The 8,303-nt window shown below is 40.9% G+C and overlaps 1 pseudogene; it reads left to right on the forward strand.

Annotated features, from left to right (window-relative positions):
- The first annotated feature begins 3,123 nt into the window (after positions 1-3,123).
- On the forward strand, positions 3,124-3,674 carry LOC102185642 (annotated as a pseudogene).
- The last annotated feature ends 4,629 nt before the right edge of the window (positions 3,675-8,303 follow it).

An 8,303-nucleotide genomic window follows, 5' to 3' on the forward strand; every position in this document is an offset into this window, starting at 1 on the left:
GATGCAACCAATGTTTGACTTCTTCTTTCCCAAGTTATTCATCTTTCATAATTAGTAAAATTAATTGGCAGTGGTATTACACAGCATAGATAATGCATTTTAGCAATGTGTCCTCTGCCTTCCCCTGTGACAATTTCAATAGACTACTTTTTGCATGGAACTTCCCAATTTGCGTGTGTTCTACCTATTTATTTTCACCAGAAGTTTGAGTTTCTTAATCTTATTGTATAGATGAAGACATTAAAGATGTTAAGTGACTTGTGTGATGGTCCATCCATTTTCCCTAGAACATTCAAGTTGATGAGATGGCTCTTAAGTTTTTGAACAACTTCTAGATAGCCAACCACCTCTCGGTGAATGCCCCAACTTGCAGATATTTCCGTTTTATGTTCTCAACACAAGGCAGTTTTGCAGTTTGGATTGTGGTTTTTGTCCCTCATCTCTGATTATCTTTCCTGTCATGCTTGTTCAAAGAAAGGAAGAAGCCATATGAATGCTGTGTATAAATGTTGCTGGGTCCTCCTCAGCAATACAAACTCACCGGGAACATAACCCACTTCCAAATGTTACTAGGCAGGTTCTGAACTGATTAATTAGATAGAACATGCTTGGCTCTACTATTCCCAATTATGCATAGGGTCCTTCAGCCTTGAGTCTGGACACATCTAAGAAGGTGATTAGTTGGATACCACAGGAAGTACACACACTGTTGCCCACAACTGCTTCCTAGTCCCCACACAGAGCAGTAGCAAGAGAGGGGGTAAATGCTTTTAGATCAGAGCAGGGTGTGTGGAAGCTTCTGTCACAAGTTGGGACAGTACCCACAGGTGAGTAGAAAAACCCAGGAAGAACAAGGAGATTCCAAATCTAGCAGTTCACCAAAAATATGAGTTGATTCTCTCCAATTTCACTAATGACTGGCCAGAGTTAGAAGTTGTCCCATGTCTTATCTCCCCAGCTTTCTAAATTCACACAGATGAATGTTTAAAAAGGAATCTAAAAACCAACCATGAATTAAAAATCATCAAATGCTTAAAGAAAAACTTGAAAAAAAAAACTATAAAGAAGAAATAGCAAACTGAATAAATGAAAGAAAGAGCCCTTATACTCAAAATGTTACACAAGCCAAAAGTCAGAAATATTCTACAAAATAACTGGCTTATGATTCTGAAAAGTATCAAGGCATGCTAGACAAGGAGAGACTCAAGAATTACACCAGACTGAAGGAAGCTAACAGTCATGATAACTAACTGTAGCATATGAGATTCTAGATTGGGTCCTTTTACTGCATAAGGCAGTTGGGGATAAATGGAAAAAAATTTGAATGGCATCCGAGTATTCGATGTAATTCATCAATGTTCATTCCTCAATTTTGCCTGTTGTATTGCAGCTACAGGAGAATTTCCATGTTTTCAGAAATTAGACACTAAAGTATTTCGGCTGATGAAACATCAGGTCAATGACGTATTCTCAAATGGTTCAGAAACTACAAGTTCTTTGCACTATCCTTGCAACTTTTCTGAACCTTTGAGAATATTTCAAAATAAAAATACATAACAAAACCTTACTAACACCCAAAGATAAAGCATTAGTAGAGTAAGATCAGAACTTCAGAATAAATACTTTTAATATCCTCAGGCAGTTATATATATATATATATTTATTTATTTATTTATTATTTTATTCATATTTCACCCATAAAAATAAACTGCTACTGCTGCTGCTAAGTCACTTCAGTCCTGTCCCACCCTGTGCAACCCCATAGACAGCAGCTCACCAGGCTCCCCCGTCCCTGGGATTCTCCAGGGAAGAACACTGGAGTGGGTTGCCATTTCCTTTTCCAATGTATGAAAGTGAGAAGTGAAAGTGAAGTCGCTCAGCCGTGTCCGACTCTTAGCCATCCCATGGACTGCAGCCTACCAGGCTCCTCTGTCCATGGGATTTTCCAGGCAAGAGTACTGGGGTGGGGTGAGTACTAGAGATCATGAAAATGAAAACACTTATTGCTGGAATAAAAAGTCCAATAAATAGAAGAATAGAATAGGCACTGCTGAATAGCAAATTAGAGAGATGGTTAAGTAATCAAAGCAGTCCTGCCGCAATACAATAGGACCAAGGGAAGACAGAAATCACAACCAGCTAGTAAAGGAACAAAGAGGAAATTCTCAAAGAAGTAATAGGTAGAAAATATATGAGAAAATAAAATAATAGATAATAAGACATATAACAGATAGGGAAATTCCCAGAATGACCAACACAGGAGTTTGAGCCTTGACTTTTAGAAAACAGAGACTGAGACTCAGCTTAAATGCTGTTAAGATGCTGATTTTGATAGAATGTGTGAACTCACAGCAATAAGGGGGAGAAAAATGAAACATCAGGCAGGGAAAGATGTGAAGAAATGTAATCCTACGTGTTTTATCACGCAGGCCACTGCTTCCTAATGAGCCACAAAGACTCAGCAGATCATTCACTGAACAGGCTTGTCTAGAGATTTAGAATCTGAAATCATTCCTCAGGTCACTTGGCAGTGTGGAAGAGGGTAGCACTGGTATTTATCTTACAGGCTCTCTTCAACCCTCCATTTGTCATTGGTCAAAGCCCACCCCGAAGAGGCTTCTTCCACACGTAAATGACACGTTATCCAGCCTCTCATCAGCCCTACACACTGTAGTCTGACTATTTCATTTGTATCAGAAAGTAGAGGTGAGAAGGACCTGGAGAGAGACAAGGAGTGGAGCTTTTCTGGGTTATTTTCCAGGACCTGATTGTTGAAATAGTCTTATAGTCCCTTCTCAACAGCCATTACGTCACCAGGCGAAAGGAGGAGGGTCAAGACCATAGACCCCGCCTGCCCACGGATCCCGCCCACCCACGTGACCTCTTCCTTAACCAATCTCAAGCCCAGGCACTGACCTAGCCCAACGGACGCCATTACCCATCCATCCTAGAGCGCGCACCCAGCCACCTGTCGTCTGGCCCAGAGCCCGCCTCTGGTCGCCCACATCATCCACCATGGGAAGGCTCCGAGGAGGCCGCTGGCGCTCGCGCCCCCGCCGATGCCGGCCCCGCACACCTGCCGACCGAGCCCCCATTCCCTGGGCCCTGGAGTCGCCCGCCATGATGCCCACACCGCCCTCACAGGTTCGTCAGAACTACCGCCTTGAGTGTGAGGCCGCGCTCAACAGCCCACACTGCCCTGGAGTTCCACGCCTCCTTCCAGTGCCTGGCCGTGGCCTTCTACCTCGACCGTGATGATGTGGGCTTGAAGCACTTCTGCCGCTTCTTCCTGCTCCGCTCTCACGAGCACAGCAAGACAGCCGAGAGCCTGATGTTCCTGCAGAACCGGCGTGGGGGGCCGCGTCTCCTTCCTCGACATCAGAATGCCCGAGACCCAGCAGTGGGAGAGCGCACTCCAGGCCATGCAAGACACCCTGCACCTGGAGAAGAGCGTCAACCAGAGCCTGCTCGACCTGCACAAGCTGGCCACCGACAGCAGCGACGCCCACCTGTGCCACTTCCTGGGGACCGGCTACCTGGACCAGCAGGTCAAGTTCATCAAGGAGCTGGGAGACCATGTCAGCAACCTGAGCAACGTGGGGTCCCCGGAAGGCAGCCTGGCAGAGTACGTCTTTGACAAGCTCACCTTGGGCGACGGCGACAAGGAGGACTGATCCTAGACTGGACTTTCCCCTGAGTCCCGGGTGACTGCCCAAGGTCACCCTGCCTGCCATGAAGTCTGCAGGATTGCCCTTGCAGAAAAACTTCACTGAAGTGTTTTTCTTGCAGTGTTGGCAGTTCTTCACATAAAGTTACTGGTTCTTCAAATAAAGTTAATAGTTGATGCATAAATAAACGTCTCTAATTTTTATGTGCAAATCTCTCACTTTTGAACTTTAAAACAGGTATACAAGAGTCTGTCCAGCTACCCAGGCCCCGTCCACATGCATAGGATCTCCACCGATGGAGAGGGAAGGTGTTCCATGGGGCCATGGAAAACACAAAATCATTCCTCCCCTAGTAAAACAATGTTGGGTTGGGGTTGGTCTGGGGCCCTGGTGAGTGCGGATGCCTGAGCAGAGTTAAAGTATAAAAACATGACCTGAAAATCATGATTGGGGTTGATCTGGGGGAAGAGTGAAGGGGATGGGGTTGGGCAAGGGTTGAAATGAAGAGGGTTTCACTTTATGTGAAATGTTACTGCTTAATTCTGGGTAGCAAGATGGGGGGTCCAGAAGTCAGCTTGGCCAAATCCCTCTTTGACAAGTTCAAAGTGAAGAGCAGCCCTGGTGAATGGAGGGTAGAATTATCTGGCTTCAGAAGGGATAAACTGCCTGTTTTCTGCTCTGTTGCCATCTCATTTCCTTGAGCTATGTAATCAATATTACATACATGATTTCATTTAGGCAATATTCCTGTAGGATGAATGGCATTATCCCTGTTTTATTTTTTTAATTGATATGTTTATATGTGGTGTTTGTATGTTTCTTTCAGGTGTTCACCCCTTGAGTCCAAGTTCTCTGTAGTTTCCAGCCCCAAATGACTTATTTCATACTTGATGCTCACTAAACACATAGGTCTCTTAATCCTCACCTGGCACACTTTACTTTGAAGTCAAAATTGGGCTTCCTGAAAGAGTTATCTGTGCTTTTTTTTTTTTCTTCCCTAGAAGAGTGAATATCTTTGTGTTAAGTTTTAGAAGTAGTAAAACATCCATAAGATTCAGAAATTGAAGTATATAAAAATATTTATTATGAATTATTCATTCTGTCACTGTTCCCAGGCTCCCAATCATCTCTATCCAATGGATGTTTCTATGGAGAGACAGGTCTGTGGGGTTTCTTTCTTTGATAGTGACGCTGAAATCACCCAATTCAATGACTTTAATATATTTACAGAGCTGTACAACCCATCATCACAATGAATTTTAGAATATTTTCATCACACCCCAGATACTTCATGCCCATTTACAGTCTCTCTGTAATACTATCTACAGATAGACCCTGGTAAATACTGGTCTAGTTTAGGTCTCTAGACATCTGCCTTTTCAAGACATTTACTATAAATGGAAACATACAATATGCGTTCTTTTCTGTTGGATTTCTTTCATTAGGCATAGTGTTTTTTCAGTTTACCTGTGTTAGATATTGCTACTTCATTCTTTTTTATTGCTGAATAATATTCTACTCCATAGATATGGTACTTCTGTTCATTCACCACTTGGAAGACATTTGAGTTGTTTTACTTATAGGCTTTAGGGAATATTGCTACTGTGAACGTTCATATACAAATTTAAAAAGAATGTTTTAACTTCTGACAAGATACTTTACGACTGAGATTGCAATGGCATACGGTAAACCTATATTTAACTTCATGAGAAACTGCCAATCTAAATAAAAATAAATGTAAACAAGTGGGGCCTAGTTAAAATTAAAAGCTTTTGCACAGCAGAGGAAACTATAAACAAGGTGAAAAGACAACCCTCAGAATGGGAGAAAATAATAGCCAATGAAACAACTGACAAAGGATTAATTTCCAAAATATACAAGCAGCTCATACAACTCAATACCAGAAAAACAAACAACGCAACCAAAAAACGGGAAAAAGATCTAAACAGACATTTCTCCAAAGGACACATACAGATGGGTAACAAACACATGAAAAGATGGTCAACACTGCTCATTATTAGAGAAATGCAAATCAAAACTACAATGATGTATCACCTCACACAGGTCAGAATGGCCATCATCAAAAAGTCTGCAAGCAATAAATGCTGGAGAAGTTGTGGAGAAAAAGGGAACCCTCTTGCACTACTGGTGGGAATGCAAATTGATACAGCCACTATGGAAAATGGTATCAAGATTTCTTTAAAAACTAGGAATCAAACCACCATAAGACCCAGCAATCCCACGCTTGGGCATATACCCTGAAGAAAGAAAGTGAAGTCGCTCAGTCGTGTCTGATTCTTTGTGACCCCATGGACGGAGGATCTTGGCAGGCTACAGTCGATGGGATTTTCCAGGCAAGAATGTTGGAGGGGTTGCCATTTCCTTCTGCAGGGGATCTTCCCAACCCAGGGATCAAACCCAGGTCTCCCATATAGCAGGCATACTCTTTACCATCTGAGCCACTAGGGAATTCCAGCAACCCTGAGGAAACCAAAATTGAAAAAGACACATATATCCCATTGTTCATTGCAGCACTATTTACAATAGCTAGAACATGGAAGCAACTTAGATGTCCATTGACAGATGATTATATAAAGAAGTTGTGGTACATATACACCATGTAATATTACTCAGCCATAAAAAGAAACACATTTGAGTCAGTTCTAACGAAGTGGATGAACCTAGAGCCTATTATACAAGGTGAAGTCAGAAAGATAAAGATAAATATGTTAACACATATTCACTTTCACTTTTCACTTTCATGCATTGGAGAAGGAAATGGCAACCCACTCCAGTATTCTTGCCTGGAGAATCTCAGGGACGGGGGAGCCTTTCGGGCGACTGAAGCGACTTAGCAGCATCAGCAGCATGGAATCTAGAAAGATGGTACCGAACAATTTATGCAGGGCAACAATGGAGAAACTGACACAAAGAATAGACTGATGGACACAGTGAGAGGGGAGGAGAGGGTAACAGTGAAACTTACATTACCCTATGTAAAACAGATAACCAATGGGAATTTGCTGTATATCTCAGAATGCAAACAGGGACTCTGTATCCATCAAGAGGGGTGGGATGGGGAGGGAAATGGGAGGGAGGTTCAAGAAGGAGGGGACACAGTTATCCATATGGCTGATTCATGTTGAGGTTTGACAGAAAACAACAAAATTCTGTAAAGCAATTTTCCTTCAATTAAAAAATAAATTAAAAAAAAAGAAACTGCAATTCTGTTCCAAAGTGTCCACATAATTTCTCATTTCCATTAGCAATGTGTGAAGGTCCAATTTCTGTAATGTTTTGGCAATACACAAATCTGCCTATTTACTTTAAATTATAGCCATTCTACTAGGTCTTAAGTAGTACCTTACTGTGATTTTTAAAAAATTTCTCTAATTACTAATGGAGCTGAGTATATCTTTGTTTATTTATACACAGTAATAAGAACCCATATAAAAAAATAAAGAATATTGTTAAGAGTAACTACATAAATAAATATAAAAGCCACTGCTGCTGCTGCTAAGTCGCTTCAGTTGTGTTCGACTCTGTGTGACCCCATAGATGGAAGCCCACCAGGCTCCGCTGTCCCTGGAATTCTCCAGGCAAGAACACTGGAGTGGGTTGCCATTTCCTTCTCCAGTGCATGAAAGTGAGAAGTGAAAGTGAAGTCACTCAGTCGTGGCCAACTCTCAGCGACCCCATGGACTGCAGCCTACCAGGCTCCTCCGTCCATGGGATTTTCCAGGCAAGAGTACTGGAGTGGGGTGCCATTGCCTTCTCCTATTATTGTATATTTCACTGAGAACTCCTCTTTTATCTTCTAGGATATTTAAAGAGTCATAAATATTTGTCATAAATGTATACTAATGGGAACACTATATATATATTTAAAATATAATTTCTGACAACAACATAAAAGGGGGAATATGGAGCTGTGTAGTGGCATATTTTGTACACTTGAAACTAATTTACTACTAATTCAAAATACATTGCTCTACACTGAAGATATTAAATGCAATCTGCATGGTAATCATTTAAAAAGTAAATAAAAATATACACAGAAAATTAATGAGAGGGAATCAGAATGGTTCACTGCAAAAAATCAAACTTGAAAGAAGGTACCAATACAAGGAAGGAGGAACAAAAATAAGATACACAGAAAATAAAGAGTAGAACTAAGTCTTCCCTTGTTACTAATTACTTAATGAAAGGAATGCATGTAAAGCCTTGCTTAGAGGAAAATTATTACTATAAGAGCCTAAACTTATAAAGAAACATTTCATATATTACTTTACATCTTAAGAAACTAGACGAACTAGCACAAAGAAGGAAATAGAAAAGATTAGAATGGAGATATATGAAGTAGAGAATGGGAAAGTAGCAAATCAATGAAACTGATAGTTCTTTCCTTAAAAATATCAACAACAGTAAAAATCTTTAGGTTATACTAAAGAAGTAAAACAAGGAACTAAAACCTGGAATGAATATGGGGACATCACTACTGATTTTACAAAAAATAAAGTATCTATAAAAATGCAAAGAACAATTGTGTCAAGAAATGTGATAACCTAGTTGAAACAGACAAATTACTAGAAACCAAAACTGCCAAAACTTAAGAAATAATGTGAAAAGACCAAT

Source organism: Capra hircus (genome assembly GCF_001704415.2).
Source record: "Capra hircus breed San Clemente chromosome X unlocalized genomic scaffold, ASM170441v1, whole genome shotgun sequence".
In the NCBI taxonomy this organism is placed as follows: Eukaryota; Metazoa; Chordata; class Mammalia; order Artiodactyla; family Bovidae; genus Capra; species Capra hircus.